Below are 6736 nucleotides of genomic sequence, written 5' to 3'. Positions count from 1 at the left end.
ATTGCTGCATCCGTGTTCCTAAGCAAAGAGGTAGAAACTCCACTTGCTATGTGACATGTCCAGGGGCAGAGAATGGAGGGATGGCAGAGTCAGAACTCACAGCAGGTCTGAGCAGGTCTAGCCCATGTACTTGTGCCTGAAGACATCAGAAATCCCTGTTGGAGGAGGTGGATGAACAGGAAAAGGAAGTCTCAAAATCTCCAACTGCCAAATAAGTTTTTGTTTGTTTGTTTGTATCTATAACATACTAAAGCAGACAACGCACATAGAAAGCATACCCATTACCTATTCATTACCCACTAACAAGCCCCACCCCATATGTAGTGCACAGCCACGCCGATAAGGAGCACGCCACACTCAGGATTCTTCTGACAGCATTTATTGAACAGCTCTTCAAGATGGAGAAAAGGGGAAGGACGCCGAGCTCAGAAAGCCCGCTGCTTAAATAGAGCTTTGTGAGACGTGCAGATCCCTCATTGGCTCAAATCTTTCATCCAATTGTCATACTCGGTTTTCGTGCCATGCGCAGGCGCATTCTCAAGTAAAGCTTCCGTGAAGAACCAGGAAGCAGAAGCCTGCGCCATCTTTTAATGTCAAATGCGGCTCCTCACATCTCCTCCTTCCTTATTAAACTGCAACAACAATCGAGGGCTGTTAGGTTGCCGATCTAGCCCACCGTTCTACCGATAGGCGTTCAAGGCAGTTAAACAGTACGAGACCCTCCACACCTTTTATCCCGTGCAATGGGAACCTGAGCCCCGGGAAGTGTGGAGGACCACCACTAGGATACCTGGTGCAATGGGAACACGAGCCCTCAGGATATCTTATTAAGTGATGGTGTCTCATTGTTTAAGCAGATTCAAACAGGCTTGAGGGGATGTTCCCTGCTCCACGGCAAGCAATGCTTGCATGATCACCACCTTATCCTTTTGATGTTGTTGTTTGAATTTGCAGAGCAACCAGAGGGTAAGCAGCACTCCCCCAAAGATCATGCAGCCAAATAACCCTACCCACACCCATTCCTTACTGCCCGAGTAAAATTTTCATATTGAATGGAGGTATTTATATACACAAGCAGGAGAACACAGGTGAAAACACTTTACCACGTGCACCATACAGCTGAGGTCACTAAACAGCAAAACAAGCTATGTGGGATAAACAATATATTTATCAGAGTGCGCTTCAGCTGTTATAGGCTTTCTAAATCGTTGATATAAAAGCAACACTCTTTAAGGCAACACACAACTTCCCCTGTTGGAGAAGTGAAAGGTCTAAGCCTTGTACCCACAAATTTATACCAATGAAATCCTTGAATTTTGCATCAGCTTAGTAACAATTATACAGATTAAGACAGCCTAATATTAACCACCTCAGTCCCCAAGTCCAGGGAATTGGGGCGATGACTCCTCATTAACTTCTTCAAGCTGAACATGGGCGTTGACTTTTAGAAGAGGAATGAGGGGAAGGGTAAATTGATAAGCATCTGAAATCTGTCTTAACTGCATCCAGCTGGAAGTCCAGGGCATCAGTGAACATGCAGGTGATAAGATTTATTCTCCAAAGCTGTGTATTCTGCAATATACAAATCTCAAAACAAATTTTAGTATCAAAATAATTATTTTGATTCTCTGAAATCTAGTGTTCTGGAGGCCTACCTCTGTCATGTCTGATCCATATAATTCTGGAAGACATAACTACTACCTTAATGACCTCATCAGAAAACACATAGAAAAACCTTTTTTTCCAAATTAGCCTTTCCTTAAGCCAGTAACCAGAAAAACCTTTACATTGAGTTTTTATCCAGAAAAATATTATACAACTCAGAATCACACCCATTTTGAAAATTAAATCAATTAACATTATCATTCTGCTTAGCTCTCTGTCTAGAGCAGCCTTCTATTTATTCCTCGCGTCTTTAAAGCCTTTTTCATCTGTTTTTACTCACTTATTTCTTGCCCCATTTTCGTTACTATAACCTTTATTTATCTGTTTGGCTCTCTTGACTCAGAGCAGCCTGCAATTTACTCCTTGCATCTTTAAAACCTTTTTTCATCTGTTTCTATTTACTTATTTCTTGCCCCGTTTTTGTTACTATGCAATCACCTTTGTTTCACTTCCGAATTCAGCCAGCTCTGTCAGTCAACTGGTTCTCCAGCGCAGGGTATCTTCCACTGTATCCCGCTTACTGGAGTTCAAACATTGAGGCTCTGTCCAAATTAGCCTTTCCTTCTTAGTTTTCTTCTCTATCCTAGTTTTCTTTTCTATTTTATTAGCGCTCTCTCCCTTTTCTGCTTCTGATAGGCTATCTTGTTGTTAAGCCAAACAAGATCCACCATACCTTGCAGAAAAGCGTCTAGACTCTCCACGCCATCAGTTCTGAATCCTCTGCGAGCCAACAGGGTCCTTCGTGACTGGTCAAAACTCCAAGATGTTCGGCTTCATCCCGGGTTTCGGCACCAATTGTAGCGCACAGCCTCGCCGATAAGGAGCACGCCACACTCAGGATTCTTCTGACAGCATTTATTGAACAGCTCTTCAAGATGGAGAAAAGGGGAAGGACGCCGAGCTCAGAAAGCCCGCTGCTTAAATAGAGCTTTGTGAGACGTGCAGATCCCTCATTGGCTCAAATCTTTCATCCAATTGTCATACTCGGTTTTCGTGCCATGCGCAGGCGCATTCTCAAGTAAAGCTTCCGTGAAGAACCAGGAAGCAGAAGCCTGCGCCATCTTTTAATGTCAAATGCGGCTCCTCACACCCATATCCTTGGGATGCTGAAGGAAAATAGATGAAATAAAGTAAGCATTGCATGGCCTTAGAAGTTGGAAACCTCTGGGGGGGGGGGGTGGTAGGGGAATTCCACTTCTGCCTGTCACTATACTGGTGTATGCCTTGGGTTAAAATATTTAGCATTTTGGATACATGTTCATCCACAAATTTAAAAAAAATATTTTATATGTTTGTATATTTTTTTAATTTACATAATATAAATTATATATATTCTTTTAACTTTTGGACAATTTGATGAACATTATGTATGTATGTATAGTAATGTGTACTTATGAGGGCCACTCTGAGGGTTAATGAAATAACTTACATGAAAGTGTAGAGAGGGAAGATCCATCAACAACAAGCACCAGGCCTCTCAGCCATGTTAGTCTGTTTCCAGTCGTTAAGGAAGGTATTTGTGTGGACTGTGGCAACTCATTCTTAGATAAGCACTGGACAGTGGCTGTCACAAAATCAATTCTGAATTCACTGTGGGTTCAGCACTTTCCCTCACCGTGTTAATCCCGCGCCTTGGTTTCCTTAGAAGACTAATGGTATTTACCACCTGAGCTATTATAAAATTCAAGCACATAATGTGCTCCTAGTCCTTGGCAGATAGACTAATTTGGCACGTAGCAAGCAGTCCACAAATTGAATTATTATTAAATGTGTAAATAATATAAACAAACCCGTAGTTCTCAGCTGCAGTGATTTCATCCTCTGGGGACATTCTGCAATGTCTGGACACATTTTTGGTTGTAACAACCTAGCACAGGGATGTGCTTATAATCTGGGATTTTGGTAAATATTCTAGGTCAGGATATTGATAAATATTCTAAAATTTACAAGACAGCCCCCAGAGTAAAGAGTTATCTAGCTCAAAATGGTAATGTGCTTGGAGTAAGAAACACTGATCTTGGAAAGTTGTCCTTAGTTTACACATTCTACAGTCGCCCTTAGTCTACAGTATTTTCTCCATGGAGCAAAGGCTGAGACTAACAAGACAGTTCTGGAAAATGAACCATCTTATAGAATTGGTACCTGTGAAGTCTTGTCAGATTAAAACTGAATGAACGAATGATGTAGGGTATGGGACATTGTAGTGTTTCAGGATGTTTTTGATTTGTTTTTAATATTCCTTTAAAGGCGTGCTTTATTTCTACACAAAGTCATGGAAAGCTGGTATGGGGACACACTCTTGTGGTTGCTATGGAGGCAGAAGATTATGGCAGGTGTTCAAGGTCATTCTTGGCTGTATAGCCAGTAGGGAGCCAACCTTAGGTACTACATGAGACACCATTTGAAAATAAAATAAACTACCAAATAGATGCTTCAGAGAGTAAAGCACTTGATTTCAAGCATAAGCTTTTGGTCCTCAGGATTCAGATTAAAGGGCCATAGATGGCAGTGCATACTTGTAGTCTTAGCACTTAGAAGGCAGGGATAAGTAGATCTCTGAGAAAACTGCTGGCCAGCCAGCCTCACCTATTTGATGAGTTCCAGGCAAGTGAGAGACCCTGTGCCAAAATCAAGAAGGATATCAGTAAGCAATGACAACTGGGGTTGTCCTGTGGCCTCTCTACATGTACATCTGCACACACATGAACATACATACCCAAGGAAAAACATTGCTTCAGAAATTGGAAAAAACATGAACAAAAGGGCACTAATGTTTTCAGGGATCAAAGAGTCTAATAAAACAATAGTAGTAGCAGTAGTAGTGGTTGTAGTAGTAGCAGCGGCAGCAGCAGTTGTTCTTCTTGTTGTTGTAATACCTGCAAGTTTATCTAGATTCTCATGGGACCCAAGGAATAAGATGGTCTGGTTATTTATAATGAACCCTGGGTAGGAATGAATATGAACAAACATGTTCAGGTTTCTTTATATGATGATCTTACTCAATGTGTCCAGATGCTTTCTGGGTGGTAGGACTGAGGAAAGCTGAAGACGTAGAGTTCAAAATACATCTGTGTATATGATGCTTCGGGCGAAAAAAAAGTGGGTCTTTCTCTGGATGAAAGCCTGGTCTGTCCTTCCTGTGTGTCCTGCATGTTTTCTCCAACTTAAATTAAGAAAGGTCCAGGAGACACTTGAGTAAGAACCTGTTGCACCAAGGGGAAAGCCTGTCTTTACAACAGTCTGTGTTGCTTGTTTTGATGCTATGATTACATAGTTTATAAAAGAAAAAAAAGGGGGTTGGTATTTTGGCTTACATTTGAACAGACATCACCATCACCAGGAAGGCATTGTAGCAGAAATTTGGGCAGCTCGTCACATTGCTTCCAAAATTAAAAAATTAAGAGAGAAATGAATGTTGGTTCTCAGTCTGGTTTTCCCTTTTATCCAGTCCAGAACCCCGACCCATGGAATGCTGGCACTTACATTTAGAGTGGGGTTTCCCACCTCAGTTAATCTCATCGAGAAAATGCCCCACCAACACACTCGGAGATGTGTTTCCAAGGTGATTTCAGATTCCTTTCAAATTGAAAGTCAACATAAATAATCACAATTCTACCCTTCTCAGTGTGACAGGAAAACATATCACTTTAAAGATATTCTCTCCCATCCCTAGTTTTCATAGGCTAGCAGCCATTTTATAATGCTAAATAAATTCAGTCTAACCTCAGAAGTCTCCATACTCTTAAACAGTTCCACACTGTTCAAGTATAGTCTTCTGGGATGTCAGCAATCTCTTAACTGTGAGTCTCTTTGACATAAAAACAAATGACATGACCAACAAGGCAAAAGCTCTGGCCATGTATACCTGGTGACCTGAGTTCATTCCCAGGACCCAAGTAAAGGTCAAAAGAGAAAACCAGTTCTACAAAGTTGTCCTCTGACTTCTACAAACACAGTGTTCCTGATATGCTACTCCAGGATGTATGTTCATGTGCACAGCCTCATAGTAATAAAAATAAAGCAAAAAAAAAAAAAAAAACAACCAAGTTGTATAATTTCAACATTTAATACCAATAGTTAACATTCCTCTTCCAAAACAAAGGAAGAAAAGCATAGCAAGGAACAATTTGAATCAAGCAGGGTGAAAAGCCTGCAGCTTCATACTGAGCATCTATGGTTTGTGAAGGAATTGTCTGGATTCCAAAGGACTTGGGGCCTTTCACCACTAAAGCTCCACTGACTGCTGCACACACGGGCCCTCTCCTAAACTGCCATCACTTATGCCTGCTGCTTCCCTCAGCAGACCTTCTGTGGTCTGCATTTTAACTTAGATTTCATCTTTACAGCCTCACACAGTGGCCCCTCAGACGAATCTTGCAGGGAATCCTACCCTACCAGTTCTTAGTCATAGTCTAGAACTTTGACATAGACTTCCAATGCCCCCTTACTCTTATATAGTATGTCCATAAAACCAGTATTGCACAGATACCACAGAGATACAGCCTGTTCCCCTTGAAGCCAATGTAGCTATTGTGGGTTAGAAAGCTCTTAGCCTTTTCGGTGTCTGATGAGATGATGATGTGTTTTTTTCTTTCTTTCAGTTTGTTTATATGGTGGATTACATTGACTTATTTTCATATGTTGAACCATCTCTGCATCTCTGGGAATAAAGCCTCCTTGGTCATGATGACTGATCTTGATGTGTTTCTGAATTCAGTTTGTAAGTATTTTGTTGAATATTTTTGCATCTATGTTCATGAGGGAAAATTGATCTGAAATTCTAAATTCTTTGTTGAATTTTTGTGTAGTTTGATTGTAGGGTGACTGCAGCTTCATAAAATGAGTTTGGCCATGTTCCTTCTATTTCTATTTTGTGGGATAATTTGAGGAATATTGGCATTATCTCTTCTTTGAAAGTCTGGTAGAATTTTGCAATAAACCATCTGGCCCTGAGAGGTTGTTTTGGGGGAACAAGGAGAGGGTTTTAATGACTACTTCTACTTCCTTGGGGGTTATAAGACTATTTAACTTGTTTATCTGATCTTGATTTAACTTTAGTAAGTGGTATTTA

General features: G+C 40.9%; 1 long non-coding RNA gene across 1 annotated transcript; it reads right to left on the bottom strand.

Annotated features, from left to right (window-relative positions):
* Nucleotides 1–363: 363 nt before the first annotated feature.
* On the bottom strand, nt 364–5651 carry LOC143436904 (uncharacterized). Its single transcript, XR_013106664.1, has 2 exons — nt 3095–5651; nt 364–2771 (listed from the first exon to the last, which is right to left on the bottom strand). It is a non-coding gene; the product is annotated as an uncharacterized LOC143436904 (long non-coding RNA).
* Between the last annotated feature and the right edge of the window lie 1085 nt (nt 5652–6736).

Source organism: Arvicanthis niloticus, chromosome 23 (assembly GCF_011762505.2).
Source record: "Arvicanthis niloticus isolate mArvNil1 chromosome 23, mArvNil1.pat.X, whole genome shotgun sequence".
In the NCBI taxonomy this organism is placed as follows: Eukaryota; Metazoa; Chordata; class Mammalia; order Rodentia; family Muridae; genus Arvicanthis; species Arvicanthis niloticus.
Note: the sequence above shows the minus strand (reverse complement) of the source record. Positions and strands in the feature narration are given on the sequence as shown.